This window comes from Phyllostomus discolor, chromosome 4 (assembly GCF_004126475.2).
Source record: "Phyllostomus discolor isolate MPI-MPIP mPhyDis1 chromosome 4, mPhyDis1.pri.v3, whole genome shotgun sequence".
Lineage (NCBI taxonomy): Eukaryota > Metazoa > Chordata > Mammalia > Chiroptera > Phyllostomidae > Phyllostomus > Phyllostomus discolor.
Window position 1 is genome coordinate 160,735,820 of NC_040906.2, and position 21,394 is coordinate 160,757,213.

The window sequence follows — 21,394 nt, forward strand, 5'->3', positions numbered from 1 at the left end:
CTGCTTTTAAGGGGATTGGCCCTGCCAGACCAGTCTGTACCACCTGAAATGCTGGTGAATGAGATACCATTTCAATATCACAGGGCTAGGAGAAAAATAAATACAGTTTTCTACTTTTCTACAATGTCTGTCAGTTGTTTTTCTAGTGAGAGAAGAGAGTGGTTGTGTGTGTGTGTGTGTGTGTGATTTATCAGTTTTTTTCTTCTTTTTAGAAATGATTATGTTGCCCAGAGTATGATGTTACTCAATTTAGGAAATGATTTACCCACTGGTGACAATGGATCACCAGCGATTCTGTCTTGACTGGCTTTTGGGTCTGGGAAAATCTTTATGAAGTGAGGAGTTTATATGGACTCATTTTATGCTGGAGCTACAGAATACAAGAAAATGGCTTAGGGAAATTCTTGTAGCAAAAGGATGTGTCTACTTGTCTTTTGGAAGATAAAGAAAAGGATGAGCAGAGCCGAGTTTCTCTAACTACTGGGAGAGGCGTAATTTCAAGGGCTAAGAGTGGGTGAGTATACTTTTAAAGAGGGAAGCAGCAACACTGGCTAATATTTTAAGGTCTGCTTGATGGCAGAAAAGGATGTGGAGCCCTGGCTTTGACCACCGATGTGTCCTGAAGCTGGACAGTTGCCTGACATGCTGCCACAGTTCCTGAAAGACACCAGAAGCATGTTTCTGTATGCTGACACAGGGTTTAGATGGAAGTATAAGACATGAAGAGTGATGGAAGGACAAATGAATGGAGAGCACCTTTGAACCTAAACCTCCAGTTGGTGAACATTTTTGGTAAAAGGCCAGATAGTAAATATTTTCAACATCAAAGGCTGTATGGTTTCTGTGGCAACTACTGCACTCTACCTTTGTAGGAACAGCTGAGTTTCAATAAAACTTTATTTACAAAAGAAAGTAGTGAGTGGATGTGTCCTGAAGGTCATAGTTTTCACTCCCTGTCTGGACTTTTTTTGCCAGATTTCTGTGATTCACTATGCGCACTGTGCCTCATGTTAGCAGGTCATGAGTGAACTAGTAAAGAAATACTATAAGATATTCTTCCAGTTTTGCTTTCTTCTTATATTTACAATAGAATTAATTGGACATGAATACTTTCAATTTTACTACTACCTCTCTTTTCATTACACGATTTTATTTTCATCACCCTTTAATGTAATAGAATTCACAACAGAGTGATCACTGAGATTGGCTGATTAACATTTTTGAATATCTAAAGTAGGAAAGAGGTCTTCAAGAAGAGGTACAGATGTACTTAAGGAACAATAGGAACTAATAATATCCTATGTGGAGATAAAAAAAAAGTGATTTATATATAGTATTGCTTTTTCTCTTCAGGAATCACTTGAGAGAAAATACAACGAGAAACATCTCTCTAAATACAGGGTCTGGCACAAATAACACCCATTTTTTTATTACAGAATCTTTTATTATAAAATCTTAGGCATGTAATTCTGTAACATAACAATATCACACTCAAGCACACCATATGACATTTTAGGTGAAGTGTTCAAATTAATAATATAAATTATTACATTCACATCATCACCCTACCAGCCATACTCAAGCAGGCCTTACTTCTGCCAGGATATATTTTTAAATATATCTCTAAATACATATCTCAAAAACTAAATGATTTAATTCCAATTTTAACAGAGGAACACTCATAAAGGAAAGCACTAAAAATATCCAGTGATTGATGGAAAATAAGAAAATATTAAATATCAAAATAAATTATGTGGTTATATTGAGATTGATTCTCAAGACAGATGAGTAGATACATGTTTCTGAGTTTTAGTCAGGAATTAAATTTTGTTTAGCCTTACCTGCTGAGGCAAAAATAAAGCTAAAATGGGTGAGTAAATTTTGGGTCCAAGGTAATATTTTTTAAAAAATCACGGTAGAAGTGATTATTTTTCACCTACTATATGTCAATGAGAATTATTTCTGAATCCTTTTTAAACTTAAGGATTATGGTTCCTTAAGTTTAAGAACCAAATTATGGTTCTCCCCTTTTATTTTTAATTTTTTAAATTTATTGATTTTAGAGAAAGAGGAAGTTAGGGAGAGTGGAAGAGAGAGAGAGAAAGAGAGGGGGGAGAGAGAGAAGAGAAGAGAAGAGAACAGAAGAGAAGAGAAGAGAAGAGAAGAGAAGAGAAGAGAGAAGTGAAAAGGAAAAGAAACATCAATTTGTTATTCTACTTAATGCAGTGGGTTTATGCATTAATTGGCTGAATCTTGTGTGTGCCCTGACTGGGAATCTAACTGTAACCTTGGCATATCAGGGACAATACTCCAACCAGCTGAACTACTTGGCTGGGGCTAGTAGGATAGATCTTTTGAATATGTACTTATACTTGGAAAGTTCTAAACTAAAGCCAGATAGTAAGTTTTTCTTTTCCTTGATTACTTGCTTTAGAAATATGATTATGACCTGACATTATTTGCATGGTATTAAGTGTAATTTGTAGTATCTTGGTCTAGAATTTATTCATTTTAAATTACTTTCTGTCCTTCTCAAGGAAGAACATATCCTGTATGCCGAGGTAGGTCTAGAAGGAAGTTCTACTTGCATTTACTTATATAGTTGTTATCCTAATAATTTTTGGCAGTATTTGAGGTTTATATTAAATAACACATTCAAAACATTTCTTCTCTAAGCCTCAGCAATTTGACAATGTGATTTTTAAAATACCATTTGTAAAATGTATTATGGTTTCTGAATTAGAGAAAAATGTTTTGTCCTGGTGGTGTGGCTTAGTGGATTGAATGTTGGCCTACAAACCAAAGGGTGGCTGGTTCAATTCCCAGTCAGGGAACATGCCTGTGTTGCAGGCCAGGTCCCCAGTAGGGGGTGCGTGAGAGGCAACCATACACATGTTTCTTTCCCTCTCTTTCTCCCTCCCTTCTCCTCTCTAAAAATAAACAAATAAAAATATTTTTAAAAGAAAATGTTTTATACCAGCTTGTACTGACTTTCTAGTTCTAGTTTCCTTTTAAATGTGGTGATGATCCTCATTTACAAAATCCTATCAATTTATGTTCCAAGTTTAATTGCATTTTGTTATGGGACCACAGTCTGCTCACTTATCATAAGAATTTCAGATTTCAAAGTTGCAGTCCATTCTTCTTATTGAAATTCATACTTTCTCAGGTTAAAAAATGGTACCAACTTGACCTGATACCAAACTCATATCCAGCTGCCTGTCACTTGGTAAACCATTCTTGAGAGATAGGTGCTGGTGCGAGGAATGATGGTTTATTCAAATGCCAGCAGCCTGGGAAGATGGCCCACTAATGTCCCAAAGACCATCTTAACATCTGTGTGCAGGCAGGGATTTCTACTAGGAGGGAGAGGGAAAGGAGGTCAAAGAAATTGGGGGCAGTGGTGTTGAAAGTCAGTGCAGTCAGTTCTGATGATTATCCAGAAACTGGTCAGCTGATGTCTTCATTTTATGGTTGAGAGTCAGCAAGTCTCCTGGAGCCAGAACATTCAGTTGCTGGAGTCAGCTCCCTTTGAAATTAGTTACTGGAACTCTTTCACAAATATTCTGTTTGTCTCTGGGTTACATATTATTAACAGTCCATCTTTTACAAAAACACTTTTAACAAAAATAATATTAAGAGAATAGAGGTGTGGGTTACAGAAGCGCATGGTTGATCACACTAATAGCTTCTTGACTACTTTCAGTCTGCTCACAACTCCCTGTATCATTACTGAACCCTGAATATTTCCCCCCTTGGATAAAGGCTTCTATGTTTTACTACTATGTCCTGTTTTCTTGCCTCTTTCCAGCTCTGTCCTATAGGCCCTCAGGGCCTCTCCACTCCATCTGCTATTATCATTTGCCTCTGCTTTTTTGCATGTGTCATTCTTTTGGGAACCGACTAATCCTTTGACTTGAACTCTTTTCAGACATTTCTTCCTTCTCCTCTGTTTTCTTTGATCCAAAATGGATAAATGGAGACCATCCCTGTGATTTTTTTCTTTCCAGTATAGGCTCCTCCATCAGTTCCCTAAAATCTTGGAACCAAGAGGCAGACTCAGCATACTCCTTGATTGCTACTATTTTACTCTTTCTTTTCCTGAGCAACTTAAAGATTTAGTTCAGCTTGCCTCAATGGTTTTCTCTTGCTATTTTATTTGGAGACGATATTAACATTGATAACTATTGACCAACCCAGTTCCCTCATTGTTTCAACCTCCTAAAACTTAGTAATGTTTGTCTCTGTTCCATCTCAGTCAGTCTGAACTCCCTCTCACTGTGCTTGCAGTCTCTGTCATTACTTGAAAGTACTCCATTTCCAATATCTTTAACATTGGACATACTTTCTGTGAACACTACATCTTACCCCACCCTCTTCCATTCTCCACTCCCTGCTCTGCCCCCACAATGAACTTCTTATCTCCTGTTTGAATCCTCCTGTCCTCCACGTCTTACTCATTCTGGTTCATCTGCTTGAATGTTCAGCTTGTACTACAGGGACTGCCATTTCAAAAGAGTAATTGCTGTTACTTTAGAAACCATTGTCCCTTTTGGTCTTTTACCAGTTTCCTTTCATCCTTCCATAACCCCACTTATTCTCCTGTGCCTATTTTCTCTTTTTTAATGAGCCAAACATTTAGTTGATGTGGGCTATGGAACTACATGAGTTCTGAGTGACTAACTCTAAAACAGATTTTCACAATTTTTTAGCGGTTGGGTCATGGCCACTTTTCCCATCTCTGGTAGACTCATTCACTAATGAAGTTGTCTGTGATAAACCCCTCTAAATGTCAGGACTTGCAGGGTTTTTCCTGGCATTCCTGGTTTATGATATGCTCCAGACATTCAGTTTCCACATGAGTGCTCCAAATAAGCAGAAAGGGTAAGCTAGGCTAACAGATTATGAAGGTACAGTGGCAAGTGCTAAGTACACTGTGAAAAGATCTCCATGTGAGTGCTTTGGTAGTCTTAGATATGTAGCATTTTTATTTATGGAGGTAATTGAATGATGATTATTTCTCTCTCTGTCTCAACACACACATGCACACACATGCACACAACAGAAGAAAAAGCAAACAATCAAAAAACTGGATTTGAAATTGTTTGATTTCCCCAATACCTGACCAAAAAATTACATATTTGCTTACATAAAGAGAACCAAGCAAAATTTGTAACTAATTTTTTATTATTTAGTTATATTAGGGTAAACTATGTATAATTACCAATATTTGGCCATTTTTGACAGGCAAAGAGATAATTTCATAAGGTTCACACTAAATAGAGAAATAAATGATTTTTAAGGCAACTGATAAAGTTATATATAAAATTTGTTTTTATAGAGATAAAATATATATGTAAAAATTAAAGTACTAATAATTTACTCAATAAATAATGAGCACCTACTCTGTGCCATGTACTTTTCTAGTTATTTAGAATATAGCAGAAAACATGTCAGATATGTTCTTATTTCCTGCTCTCATAGGATTTACTTTTTAGTGGTAAAGACACTACAAAATCAGTAATTGAATTATAGTATGATGCCAATGTTGCATAAGTTCAATTTGGAAAAAATGAGGCAGGAAGAGGAGAAGAAAGCTACAATGGAGTTAAAGTTGACAAGTTGGTTCTTTTACATAGAGTTGTCAACACTGGCTTTTCTGAGACAGCATTGGACCAGAGACCTGAAGGGATAGGGTTGGTGTGCATACATGGGGCAAGGAAAACAAGGAAATAAGTACAAGGACTCTAAGCTTGAAAGGAGCTCAGGTTTGAAGAGTTGTAGGAAAGCCATTGGGGCTAAATTTTATTGAGAGAGGAAGAGATTAGTAGGAGAAGAGATAGGAGAAATAGTTAGGAAGCAGGTCATATAGGTACTTAAAATTTTGGATACTCTTGTAAAAAAATGGAAAGTCACTGAATGATTTTGAGCAGAGAATTACATGAACTGATTTGTTTTAAAAACATCACTCTATTTGTATGAAGGATAGATAGTAGACAAGTGGAAACATATGTAAGTGTGGAAACATACATTGCTTGAGAGACTAGTTCCAGCAAGTAGTGACTGGAATGGAAATTAGTTTGTCTTAAAAACAAATGAAGAAGAATACATCAATGCTTTTTCTCACATCTTAGTTTTAAAAAATTTTTATTTGTTTTTTAGATTGTAGTTTATGTATATAGAATATGATTCTTCTAAATCTTTGCAATTCTTTTTCAACTGTGTTTTAAACAAGATCCTACAGTTTATATGCATTTGTGTGTGTGTATTTTTGTCTGAAAGGCTATATTTTATTAGCTTCACATATATAAACTATGATGTCATATATTAGCTAGGTGATATACTTAACATATGATGTCAATATCTATTAAATTATTAATTCATCTGGACTTTCTGATGATGTATATATGTTACTACATATCATATATATGACTTTAACAATAGGGTCCACTTGAATGAAACATCCCTTAGGCCAGGGTGGTTTGCTGATACATATTTTTTACTATAATAGAAATAAACATCATTACTGATATTTAAAGACTTACACTTATTTGTTGAGAAATACAAGATTTTTATTATTGTGGTCACAGTTCATATAACACCAACAGTAAGAGAAATTACATATGAAATACCATTTTAAATAATTCAATTAGAAATTTGACACATGAAATGAAGTTTTACTTTCCTTTTATAGACTTCAAAAAGGCTTATGGTGGAGTGGGGGCAATACTGAGTCTAAAGAAAACATAGGTTCTAGTTCAGAGAGTTGCCCTTTCAATGTCACTGTTTCTAAGTACTCTTAAGAAAATGGTAGTTTGAGTAAAGGTCTTTCCAGTTTTAAAATATCCATTTCTTAGTCAGATATATGATATGAGAGGGAATAAGACTGAAACAACAGATCGATTCATAGACATAGAAGGTTATGTATATTAAGTCTGTTTTCATTATTAACTTGCTGCCGTATTATTGATATTTGTGTTTTATGCATTAATGTAGTCACATCCTTCAGTTCCCACAAGATAATGTTAGAGTAACTAACTAAAAGTAATTTTTATAAGGTTTTTTAAAAATACCTAAGATTTGATAATACTAATAGCAATGATAATAGCATGAAGTGTATTTGTACCTGAATAGCATATTTTAACATGAATTTACTTATTTGAATTACCTAAATGGGGTGTTTGTAATAATTTTATAAAATAAAAATAAACATTCAAAATCATCTAGGAAATAAAAGGAAGAACTATTCTAACCATCCATGCTCACATAATTATTGTAATTAAACATTTGATTTACTGTTACGTCAAAATATCTAAATGGAAAGTCAAAACTGATGTTAGTTTGAGGAAAAATTTAATATATAAGGAAAGGCTGTATTATTCACTTAGTGAGAAAAAGGAGGCTTGATTTTTAAATAATTATTCTTGTGACATTTGAATCCCTACTAAAAGATAAAAAGCAAGCAGAAAAAATATTTGAAATAAATATATCAAATACCATTATTATATGTAGAATTCTTGTGAATTTATAAAAACATTTAAATATCAATAGAATGATTAACAAAGGACATGAGGGAAGAGGATTCACAAAAATAAGAAATACAAGTTCTCTTAAGAAATAAAATGATATAGGTTTACTGTAATATTTGAAATCAAATGGATGCCAATGACAAAAATAAAATACAGATATTTAACAAACTGGTAATGAGTGTATTTTTTGCTTGTAAGAGTACAAAAGCATTTTTATTTTTTATTTTTAATTACCCTGTAATTTTTATTTTTAAATGTATGACTTTATAATTGAAATCAACACAGAACACAAATTAGCTCCAGGCATCAGGAAGCCAGGGCAACATGAGACACTTAGCATAAATGAAAACATATTTTTTTAAATATATACATACACATATAAAGGGCATAAATAACAAAATAGTAACTGCAGAATGAACAATGGCCTTCACAATGGCTTTATTTGGAACACTTTTGGTTGTTTTTAGGCCTTTCCATTTAATAATTCAAGGACTTAATATTAAAATGTGATGTGGTTGGGCTTTTGTGAGAGCAATATTAATTATCTGACCATCTAATGCTAATTTTCAATCAAAAGAAGGCTCGCCACTCCTTTGATATGTCTACTACTTCAGCTGCACTTTTGACAAAGCTTGGAAAATAATCAGTTTAGGGGTAAATCTTTTGGTGAATGCCTTGAAGGCAGATATTTTGTTATGGAAGATCAATTTGCTTCAGCAGAATGGGGAGGATTTAATTCTGTTATAATTATGAAAGGACAGACATATTCTGTCTAATCTTACATTATGAATTTGTATTCAGTCATGCACAAATGTGCTTCCCAACAATATAGTAAAAATTTACTTAATAAGAATTTAATTTTTTAATTTAATCTTTATTGTGTTTTTATTTCCATTACCATTTAGTCCCCCATACCTGCCTTCTCCCAGCAATCACCACACTGTTGTCCAGGTCCATGAGTCCTTTTTCCTTTTTGCTCAATCCCTTCACCCCCTCACCTTCCCCCAACTCACTGTCATCTGCTCTCCATCAATGAGTCTGTCTTTGCTTTGCTTGTTAGTCAAGTTTGTTCATTAGATTCCATGCATGAGTGACATATGGTATTTGTCTTTCTCTGACTGGCTTATTTCACTTAGCATAATGTTCTCTGGGTTCATCCATGCTGTTGCAAAGGGTAAAATTTTCTTTTTTTACGGCCATGTAGAATTCCATTGTGTAAATGTCCCATAGTTGTTTTATTCACTTACTTATTGATGGACACTTGGACTGCTTCCATATCATATCAAAATCATATCATATCAAAATCACCATATTTTGGTGATTTTAAATAACGCTGCAATGAATATATGTTTCCAAACAGCTTTTGGAGTTCTGCTGCCTGCCACTGCTCTCTAGGAACAACTTCTGGAGGCAAAGGTTTGGTGACAAAGATAGGAGTCTTTATTCAAAGGCAGTTACTTAAGTCTATCAAGACACAGCTTAAATCACTTAAGCCTATCAATTAAGGCTAAACTCTAACCTGAGTTCTATCTTTTCCCTGTTAGTTTTTAGTTATCTTGTTTTAATAGAGTTAGTTCACAAACTAAAACAACATAATATATAAAAACTACACAATTTTGGAAGAATGACAGGCTTCTGCCTCAGGGCCTGTGCTCTCTAGAACACCCAAAGAACAAACCTGCCACCCTCTCTGCCAGGCCAGCCTGTTCCTAGGCTGGGCCTAGTGTTCTTTCCCATCCAACACACCTCCTGTTGGGTAATGTGGGCAGCTGCAGCACCGTCATCCAGGTGTCCTCTAGGAAGAAGATCCAGAGCTGGAGCTGGAGCCAGAGCCAGAGCCTGAGAGACAGCCAGCTCAGGCACCAGAGAGCAAGCCCTCTTTTTACTTCCATTGGCTCTGGAGACACTGAGCTTCTCAGCCAACCCTGTCCTAGACTCCCACAATTGTCTTGCAAATTCCTCCTATGCGCCCCCTCTACTCCCTACTCATCTGAGTTATCTTAATCAGATTTCTCTGTATCACATAGGGGTGCTTTTGAATTAGTGTTTTGGGTTCCTTCAAATATATTCCCAGAAGTAGGATTCCTGGGTCAAAAGGCAGATCCATTTTTAATTTTTGAGGTATTTCCATACTGCTTTCCACAGTGGCTATACCAGTCTCAACAATTTAAAAGGGTTCCCTTTTCACCACATCCTCACCAGCACTTTGTGTTTGTTGATTTATTGATGATAGCCATTCTGACAGGTGTGAGATGGTCTCAGTTATGTAGGTATGTAATGTGTATATGATTTATACATAAAGTCATCAAAATTTCTTAATTTTTACTTCAGTGCTTATGCCAAAACATATACAAATATTTTGTCAACATGATTTCTCACATTTGAATATTTTGTGGTCCTTAGGTAGTTGAATTTTTAACCTCACGTTTTCATATCAACAATGCCAAATGTAGGAAATTTAAGAAATTATGTCATTAACATTTATTTAGAATGAATCAAAGTACCTAATAAATTTTCTGCAAAGTACAATCCATGAAAATAAGTTTTTTTAGTTAAATTATTTACCCTGAGAGGCTTTGAAAGTATTTTTGTTTGAAAATTTAAATTGATTAGTGTCAGTGGTAGAATGCTTTGAATATACAGAGTCCAGCCAAAGTGAGGCCTGCTTGAGTGTGGTTGGTAGGGTAATAATATGGGTGTAATAATTTATAGTTTTAATGTGAACATTTTACCTAAAATGCCATATGGTGTGTTTAAGTATGATATTGTTATGTTATAGAATTACAAGCTTGTGACTTCATAATAAAAGAGTTTATAATAAACAGGACATTATTTGTCCTTTTTTTAGGATCCTGTATTTTGGATCCTGTATTCATCAGTCAAGTAATTCTTTCTGAATATTTCAGATGCCTTTAATAAATATTTCAAAATATATATAAAAGGAGAACTATCTGATAGGAAGACTTTGAACATGATTTTCTTAAAATACTGAGACTAACAATACAAAATTAAACTTCAGAAAAAAGCTGAAAATGGCAACATTTCCCAATTTGAAAATCTGTGAGGGAAATTAAAGAACATCATGACTACCTAAAGTGTAAATTTTACATTCTTTGTTCTTTATAAATTGTTCAGTAACTGTGTTCTTCAGTATATTCACAGGTAGACTCCAAAATATTACTGTCTATTGAAAACCACTCTGCATGGTAGTTAAGTAACCACTTGAGGAGTATAGAGTTCATGACCTTCTAATGCAGAAAACAAGAGGAATCTGGGAAATTACAAATCATATACAGATAATATAAAATTTTGTAGCTCTAGTAATAATAGATTTAGAGCATGAATGCAAAAAAAAGATGAAGCATCATAGACTGTTTATTTAAATGAGTTTACAATAAGTTTAGGAATGAACCTTATTAAAATGTCATAGTATATTTTTGTAACATTGCCCTCTTTGTTGCCGTTATTGATTCAATGGAGTTTTAGAAATGTGGCAGATTGAAAACCCATGAATATGCCAAAGATTTTGAGGTCTCAAAATCACATCAAGAATATGATTCTGGTCCAGGGCCAATTTCAGGATCAATTTCAGAGCTTCTGGTTCAAAATCCAAGTGGCTTAAAGTGTGACATACACAAGAGAAAACATTATTTTGCTCCTAAGTAAATGGCAATTATGAGTGTGGCTTTTCATCACTGCCTACTTACTTCACTTTAACTTTATTATTGTGCAACTTACTGTACTTTATATATGGTGTTTTATAGACAGCCCCCTCCCCCAAGAAAAACAAAATTTAATGAAATGGAAGAAAAAAGGAAAACGTAAAATAATGAAGAAAAGAGAGAGAGAAGGAAAGGGAGAAAAGAGATGGAAAGTGGGAAGAAGAAAAATAGGGGAAGGAACAGAGATAAGTGGAGTAAGAGATTTATATTTTGTGTATATCTCTGCCAGTTATTCCCGGTGTGATGTTCGAAGAAATATTAAACCACACTGGGCCTCAGTTTTCGCAGTGTAAAAAGAGAGGATACTACTTGGTATTCTTTCAGATGGCTTTCAGGTCTTTGGGTTTTGATCCCATGACAATGTCTGGGTCTCCTTTTCCAGTTCATCTTTTCATGTGTTCTGTACTTCAGCCAAACCTCACTACTTCTTACCGGTCTCTGAACCATTCATTCCCCTTTGTAGATTAATCATGGCACAGCCTCCTCATATCCCTTGTGGAAATTCTACTTAATCTTGGTTGAGTTCAGCTGTCATTGCAAGAGCCTCCTTCATTCCTGATGCTGAAATTAATTCTCCTCCCGTTGCACTACTATAGTATTTCTTGATTTATATCTCTCTTATAGCTCTTAATATATTTTATTGTCAATTATTATATGTGTAATAATACCTTTGAAGGAAGAGATCAAATGGGTTTCAATTCTATATTTTTCATAGCTACTAGTAGCTCTTCATTACATCAGACAGTCAACAAATTAGTTAAATGGAGTTGGGTTCATTATGGCATTTCTCTTGAGATTATTTGTTTCTACTGGAGACAGAATGTTGTGGTAGAAAAAAGTACAGAGTAAAATCTGGATTTACATTTCATTTTTTAAACTGAATTATTGTGTGAACCTGGACAAATGGTTAATTTTCTGAGACATTATTCAATCCTGATGATGGTTCCTACCTACCTCTCAGATTGTTTTTTTACAGAAAGGTGAAATAATATATTTAATGTGACTGGCCAGGGGATGTGCATTCCAAATGTCATTTTTCTTTTTATTAATATTCTAGTAAGTATTAGAAATTTTATTTTATACTAATTTTGTTTTATGTTATTTCAACCTTCCTATGGAGGCATTGTTGATATCCAGTATTACTTATTAAAATATAAAAGTACCTATATTATTGAAACTAATATTTAATACTTATATATGAATAACTTTTCATGAATTATAACTTTAAATAATATTTTTATTAACTTAAAGTCATTACATATAAATAATTTAAATGCCCTACTATTATCAATTTATAATATTCAGAGGACACATTTCTTATGAAAGTGACACAGAAGCTAAAATCATATTTTGAAAAACATACATAGAAACAGAGCATATGGATATGCAATGGAAGCATATGGATCTCCATATGTTAAAACACTTTCTTCAAGAAACATGGCTATCGTATCGATAATCAGCATGGTATGATGCCCTGATTTAATTAAAGATTAGAATCCTTAATTTAGCAGTACTACAAACCATACTTACATTTTAAGAATAACTCACTCTGCCCTTAAGCCTGGCCAATGTTAGAATCACTCTGGAGAAATTTTAGAAACTACTGTGCTTGAGCCATTGTTATTTAATTGATTTGGGGTTGCAGTGCAGGCCTGGGCTTTTATTTTTTTTATTGGTAAGTTCTCCAGTGTGTAACCAGGGTTGAGAACTAGGGCGCTCAGAGTATCAAATAAGACACGGCTTTCAGGTCCCTCCAATACTACTCCACTCTGATTTTTTTTCTGAAAAGGTGGCAATGATAGTCTAAAAGGTATGTTTGCTCAACACTTAAATTGAGTCAGTTCTAGGCATCAAAGATTGAAGTGCCTTCAAGCAAAAACTAAATAATGCAAACTGTATTTTTATTGGAAAACAGGTTAAGATTCCATTTCAATGTACCTCTTTATTGCTTCCCATTTCAAAAACAAAAACAAAAAACAACAAAAAACCCCCCAGTATTACCATTCCAAAGTAAACCACAGTGAGTTAAAGAGAGGCAGTGAAACATTGAGAATACTGTCTGAATGTGGTCTGTAGAATATCTCACCACTTAAATCTCAGTTTCAACAGGGGATCGGAATTAAAGCCCTGTGATTAATGTTGGTAAAGCAAATGATAATTTTATTTTTGTAGTAAATTTGCATCTTTCAGTTACTATAAAAATGCAGTTTTCTGTAAGGTAGTAGTGCTAAAAACCACTTTCTCTTTAGGGCATTGCTTTGAAAATGATGTACTAACTTTTCACATGTTAAAGTTTTCAAAATGGATTTTCCTCTCTACATTTCAGTGACCTCCAATAGATAATGTTATTATCCAGCTGTAACCTGCTGTTAAGATCAGAATAAGAAATAACAGCTTTAGATTTTTTCATCCTTTCCTCTGTAATTTTTTCCCTTCCCAGTAATTTCTTTTTTTATTCATCTTCAGATTTATACATTCCTGGCAATTTCAAGCTAGGAGAAACAAATTAAGAAGAAAAATTAATTGACTTTATTTGCTTTAATACTGCCAGCCCATATTATCTGCTTTCTTAAATGAGTTTGGAATTGCCAGCTTTGAGGGTACTACACTACATTTTGGGTTGCTGCCAGCATATCCTGAACAAATATATTTAAATCAGAGTGAAGCTGCTTAAATATTCATGTTGTGCTCTTATTATGGTTTAGAGAAATATGAAACCATTTAAGATTTGCAAACCTGTTACATAGCCAAAAATGTATTTGAAGTCTTAGAAATATGCTTTAAATTGATAATGTTAACTTAGTTTAATGAGGGAAGTTTTCCATAGTTTATTAGTTGTGATGCATTCAAAATGTCTAATTTGTTTATGATTTTCTGGTCTCTAGAGCAATACATATGTAATATTTTTCTATTGAAATATCCACTGGAAATAACACCCTGAATGTTATGTTATTAATTATATAAATTCTTCCATACCATGAGCCTTACTGTCTAACTTTGACATTAAGCACCCCTGTAGCACATACACAGTACATTTTCTTGATTCAGTTTTCCCTTCTTTATTGATGTTCCTCAAAAATGTACAATTTTAAAATTTTACATAAAACACTTCCCAGAGATAGGCTTTGAGGATTGATTCCCAATTGTTTGATCAAAGTGTAAGAAAAGTGGAAATACAGTAATCCCCTGTTTTCATGGGAAATATATTCCAAACCTTCAGTGGATTCCTGAAAGCATGGATAGTACTGAACCCTATATACACTGTATATGCATACTTTTTTCCTATATATGCATACTTATGATAACGTTTAGTTATAAATTAGACACAGAAAGAAATTAACAACAGCAATAATAAAATAGAACAATACCCTATAATAACCTTTATGTGAATGTGGTTTCTCTCTCTCCCTCTTTGATAACTGAGGTGGTTATTAAGTGACCAAGGGGTGGGGGCGTACACAGTGTGGATATGCTGGACAAAGGGATGATTCATGTCCCAGGTGGGCTGAACTGAGACGGTGCGAAGTTTCATCATGCTACACAGGTTGTGCATAATTTAAAACTTATGAACTGTTTATATTTAGAATTCCCCACTGATATTTTCAGACCATAGTAGACTGTAGATAAGTTAATCCAAAGAAAGTGAAACAGCAGAAAAGGTGGGGCTACTGTAGTCAAGAAACACTGAACTCCAGAGAATCATAACATGGAATGAAAACAGAAACAAAGGTGTAGAAGCCAAACTCACACCTTTGTATAAAGGGCATCTTGTGTTATTCCTACCACAGGCTGAGTCAGTTGATTTCCTCACTGCCTCCTCCCACTGCTGCTTCTCCTTCTTAGTCTTCTTAGATTGGTAGCATTTCCACTGCAGATTTAAAGCATCTAATATTTTATAAAATTGTTTTTTGCAATTTTTTCTTCAAGACAGAGAAAGTATTCACAAATTTAAAACTCCAGTATACCAGAAGCTATCTCTTTATAGTCATAGATTCTATAAGATGGAGCATTTTCCAAGTGTTCTGCAGTACTCAGTATACATGAACTTGATGCCAGTGAGAATTGCCACTGTCCAGCCTCCAGCCCTGATGTGAATATGGCCAAGCATGCTAGACCTTCCCAACCAGGGAGGAGCCTGGAGAACCGTGACAGCTGTCCCAGACAAGCCTCTGGTGCTGATTTATGCCTTCTGTTTGAATGCTGGGATTTCAACATAGGGGACTGACCAGTTATAGCTGTGGGTCTGGTCACAAGACTGCTTAGAATAACATGTCCTATACTGAGCTGTTTTTAGAATTTTTAAAACTAAACCCTTGGCAGGTTCACTCCAACTATTAGCTTTTACTGAATTTTACTCTTTATGTAGTAGTGTTAGAGAAAAGTTACAATACATTTCTCTGTGGAGAAACAACAGGTAGTTTTTTGCTTCAGTGAGGCATAATCCTACTAGGGCAGAACTTGCAAGGATTACAGGAGCATTAGCTTTAGTGCTCTGTGAAGAGGAGGAATTTAATCACATTGGTGTGAATTTGGTGGGTTCTCAAGATTTTCAGACCTTGATCATGAACATTTGTATAATTCTTCATATGACAATAGCTGTGTTTCATTGAAATTCATTTTTAGCTCTACCTTAGGATTGTAAATCAGGTCAATAATGCATGATCATCAAACTATTTTTCATTTAAAAAATTAAGTAGTGATCTGTTTTTAAGTTATGAACTTATATGTCATTTATAAAAGAGAGTGAACAATATATTCTTTAAAAATGGTGGCATTGCTAAATCAGAATGAAAATACTTTGTCTTATATGGATAGTGTTTTTGGTAAATCACAATGTTCAGTTTAAGGAAATCTAAAGAACATTTTGGATTTAATAGCTTATGTTAATAATTTAGTCTACTTATTTAATAAAATATTTTATTATAGAAGTTAAACACTGATATTACAGGAAATTTGGAAAATAGAAACAAGAAAAAAACTCATCTGTAACTTACATTCTTAACCTAATTATTAGCAATTATGTTTATTTGCTTTCTGCTTTTATACATTTGTTTTTATAAACAATTTTGTATAAGTTTTTTTCACACAGGGTTACATTATATGCATTTTCCCATGCTGCTACAGGATTTTGTAACCATTAGGTTTATTAGGTTTTTGTTTTTATTTTTTAGGTTAAAAACTTTGTAGTTGTCTTTAATTTGTGGTCGGTTCCAATGGATTAGAAGTCCAGTTTTACTCCCAGGTTAGGATTTAGCTTTGTGGAATCTCTTCTTCGTCACAAAAAAAGAATGAGGAAGGAAGGTGGCAATGGAGCTGGCAGAAAGCTAAGAAATAAAAGGGTATAGTTCAAGTTGTAAGTCAGTCCATCAATAAAACGGTACCAGTGATAGTCAGCATCAGTACTTAATACTACAGTTTTTTCTCATCAAAGTTACTGGATTCAGTAGGTATTCTAGGGTGTGTGGCTAATTAAATGGTTTGTTTTATACTCAGTTATGTGGCTAGACTTTCCCACAGACCTAACATGTGGAGATCCTTTTCTTACAAATGCTTCAAATTATGCTGAGGATCCTGGGATTTATTTACAAATACCTGAGCTTTCACAAAGTTTTATATACAGAAAATGTGATACTTTTAACAGTATTGTTTCTTTAATGGTTATTTTTTATATAATTCTGAATTTTAACTGTTGGTTGAAATAATTCATCAGGCTCACTAATTTATAAATGTCTTCATATTTTATCAACTGAATTTAGAGACAACAGGACAAAAACTGTCATTTTGGGGAGTTGTGTGTGGGGTGCAGTGGTTGGTAGGGTGTGCCAGAGGAAAGGGGGCAAAGACTTTTTCTGGCACAGTGGGTTCATTTGCTTCTTTTTGTTCTCTGTGTGTTGTCATCTAAAAAAAAAAAGAAGAGAACAGAAAGTCTGGATAATGTGTTTAGAAATGTTGGATCCATTTAGTTTCAAAGATTTCAGTGATATGTTGTATTTTACATGTTAACCCCTTCTTCAAACCAAGTTCCATAATTTAGGGAAGTATTTATGGTGTGACTGGAATTGGAGGAGGGCAAAATTCTCCTCAGGAAAGTGGTTTTGGGAGTGGTAAGTCATTCTTTTTAAACTTATTTTCAGATTGCCCAAATTTGTGCTGAAGTGGTCCTGTATCCCTGTTTTTAGGATGCCGTGGGCAGGTCACATGGTGATAACAGTGTAGGTGCTGTGTCACAACATGATTAGACATAAGTTCAATATATACTACCCAAGTTAATGACAACAGAAAGTGGGCATTTTGAGAGTTCCTGTAAATTCAGGTTTCAGTAATATTCTTGAATTCTTGTTTAGTGGTTCATCTACTTAGATGACACAGGTAGATAATGGTTTGATGTGGAAATCTTCATATAAACATGAGATAAGCCCACATTAATATTGTGGCCCATTAAAATACATTATGGGTTTAGCAGGAGAGGAAAAAAATCCTATTTGTGACTTGCTGAGATGATTTGTTTTATGTCTGCATGTGATCTGCTTGCGCTGTATACTTCTGGTGGTGGCTGTCAGCAGAATTGGAATTACAGCTCCATGAGCACAGGGTTTGCTTAACATGTAATTGCTTTAAATACTTGGTAGTTTATTCTGAGCTGAGAGTGAAAACTCAAAAGGCTGAAGTATAACAAAACAGAAACTTAAATGTTGGTTTTTCTAAGAACCAGATGTAAGATTTTAGGGAGATCATATAACACTTTTTGGTTTCTGTAAATGGAGTTTAACTAGATGGTCTTCAAAGTCCTTTCCAGATCTGAAATGACCTCTACATATAGGCTTGTCCTGGTGCCTGAAATCCCAACTACCACAGTGATTTATAAAGATTAAGGCTCTATTTCCAGGAAGCTCTTATTAACATGCCTGTAACATACTACTGTGAAAGCACTCCATTGTCCTAGTGGGACACATTAGCTTGGCTCGCCAGATGAGCTTCCAGAAGGTTCATCAGCGATGTTCCGAAGGGGTTTGATGCAGAGCGGGTCCTTAATAAACACTCATGTTATTTGAAAGAGGGTGTAATCTGTTATGTTTGATTCATGAACTTGGTCTGGAATCTGAGATGCTTCTAATATAGGGCAGGTCTTGGGGGCCTTAAGTACCTTTAGGTGGTTGGGCACTGGCAGGAATAGGGACAGATTTTTGAAAAGGAAAAGAAAAATGCAGGAGGGGCACGCGCATATGAGAAGACACTAAAGGAAAACTTTACTGACATTATAATTTAATGGCACATGACCCAGAATTGACAGGAAAGGATAACACAAACACCTAGGACCCCAAAATGCTTTAGTAGAATCAGAATTAGATACTGACATATTTTCATTTTGAGGTAGAATGTTTTCTTTGGAATAAAGTATATTCAAACATGCTTAGGCTGAATATGGTTTCTCTAGGAAGCTATTTGGAGGTGGGGCTGTGGGGAGGAAAGACATGAGATCTACTACATAGAATTGTTTTAAAAGTGAAATTCTAAAAAACAGAAAAGTGCCAGGTGGGTACTTGAAATATTGGGGGACCACTTTGTAAAGTATATGATTGTCTAACCACTATGATGTATGTCTGAAATGGATACAAAATAATATTGAATATAATTTATAATAAAAAAGAGTAGTTCAGTCAAATAACCAATAATGATCTGAAATACATATTTTCTGTGTCTACTGTATCTAGAGAACAATATTTGGTACATAGTAAATCCTAAAAAAATTTGCTGAATTAATGGAAAATATTATTTTAACTTAATATCATGTGCATATGTGGTATGTACATTTGTGCACTTGTGTGTAAATACACCCTTAGTTTAGAAAAAATAGGTCAAAGAAGAATGAAATATTTACTGTAGTTCTTACTTATAAATCTTGGGTTCTTGTATTAATGAATAAGAATTTTCATTTCAGCTATGTTCATTTCTATACCTATGTCTTAAAGGTTTTTAATATTTTCAGATTTTTTAAAATCAGGCAAGAAAAATATGACATTTATACATAAAAATACACCAAAACAAGTACAATAGTAGAGGGTAAACCCACAGTTTAGGTGATTATTTCTAGGCTGTTTAGGGAATATCTAAAAGAGAGTGAAGTTAATCACCTGATTGAAGGAAATATTAAAAATGCAATATTTAGTTTAGTTGAGTTATTGCACTTATTGCTAAGCAATTCTAAAGGAAACACTAGTGTTTTGTGTGTGTACACATGCTTAAGAGAAGCTGAGTCTGAGCTAGCAAAAATGACATGCACGTTAAGCTGCAGATATGTAACTCTCAGTAATCAAACCATTGCCTAGGAACTTAGGAGTGAATTCTGATTGTATGCCTGTTTTCCCTTGGGTACACAGTTTTAATATCAGCATCAGTATTATAAATAAAGTAATCATAGCAGGTGTGGGAAACCTGGAGAAGCATATGTTAATCAATTTGTACCATTTGAGGTCACTTATTGATTACATACAAATCTTGATATCTTTAATGTGTGTTTAATGGAGTAAGTGCATTTGGAAATTATGGCAGGATGATACCAAGTATAAATTAACAGCATGACAGTATGGTAACATGGCACCTAGCATCCCTGAGATTATATATATATGTGTGTGTGTGTGTATAATCTTTATTTGCCAAGATAGTCTACCTACCTCATGCTCTTATGGAATAATTACCTTTTTTTTCATAGCTAATCCTGACTTAATTTACATTTTGATCTTTCTATTTCTAAAAAAATGCCCGTTTTGGTCTCTAGCCACGGTAGTTACAGTTGCTTGCTAAGTGCTCCTATGGGTTCCTTGATTCCTTTTATGGAGTTAGGAATTTCACCTACATTAACATTTAGGGTTTTGGTGCTTCACAGAGGTTATTCCTTTGAATCTTTCCTCCTACATGACAAGGTTGATCTGGAATTAGAAATTATAACTAGACTTGCTTACTAAACATCAACTTCGGGGATGTCATGAAATTCTGTGGCTGCTACTTTGAGAGCAAAGGTAAAGAGTATTCATTGCAAGAGCAAAAGGTTTTAAAGTAAACTTAAAATCATTTAATCTTTCTATAATACCTTTATTTTAAATGATGAAAATCATATTTAGATCTTGAAAGTAATTTGTTTTGAAAATCAAAAAACAAAAACACTTAAACTATCATTTTTAAGACTCTTTTTTTAGAAAAAAATAAGTGTTCCATAAAAACATACTATGGGTATTTTGAAAACATTAAAATATAGATCTGTTATTTAAATTTGACAGTATTATTACCTTGATACCTGCTTACAGTTTTTCCATATTCTATTTTATAATTTCCCCCCCTGTGAATTGGTCTAATTTTTTTAAATAAAATGTTTGAAAAATATTAACATTAAAATAATACATTGTTCATGTTGTTACTTTAAGAACTTTATGCAACTGACTGATCTCATCACAGTGTATTTGTGAAAAGCTGTGAATCAATCTCTTTTTAAACAGACTTGTTAGCTATTTCCTTGATGGGGGTATTCATTAATTTAAGTTAGTGTTTCCAATATTTTTTAACTTTTGGCAGATACAGAAAATGATCAGCTCTCTGTGACCAAGCGAGATGAGGGGGTGAATGAGACTGTTGGCAGCTGGTGGTTGCTGGTCCAGAGGTTGGACTGTCCCAGCTGGCTCCAGTACATCCCTCAGCTTGTGTGTTTGAGAGGCTCTGATATAATTGGCACCCAAATAACCTTGACTCAGCCTTAGTTCTAGGTACAGTGGGTACAAGGGTCAATCAGACAGGTTCATGATCTTCTCTGTATCCTATGTTTACCTATGTTTACTATGTTAAGAGGTGAGCTTGTGGTGAAACCTGGCCCACTTCTGCTCTAGATGTTTGCACAGCCCTGTGGAGGAAGCCTGTTAGCAAAAACGAATCAGGACTTTGGCCAGTTTCTGTGGGGGGCTCCTCCTGAAGAGGTTTGTTTATCAGCATAGAATATTATCGTGTTAAATTTAATTCAAAACATAGAACTTCTCATTCCAGGGGGCCAGTGATTTCTTGATTTGAAATTAATTTTTAATCTAAGAAAATATGGTCGATATTCATTTTAAAAATCAAAATCACAAAAAATCTTTTTTTGTGATTATGACTCTAGTT

At 34.3% G+C, this 21,394-nt stretch overlaps 1 protein-coding gene and 1 long non-coding RNA gene across 5 annotated transcripts in view; one reads left to right on the forward strand and one right to left on the reverse strand.

Annotated features, from left to right (window-relative positions):
- The window catches only part of GRIK2 (glutamate ionotropic receptor kainate type subunit 2), a 591,009-nt gene that overhangs the window by 52,966 nt on the left and 516,649 nt on the right, over positions 1–21,394 (forward strand). The window lies entirely within an intron of this gene.
- On the reverse strand, positions 1,045–14,577 carry LOC118500285. Its single transcript, XR_004902845.1, has 3 exons — positions 14,359–14,577; positions 8,929–8,933; positions 1,045–1,055 (listed from the first exon to the last, which is right to left on the reverse strand). It is a non-coding gene; the product is annotated as an uncharacterized LOC118500285 (long non-coding RNA).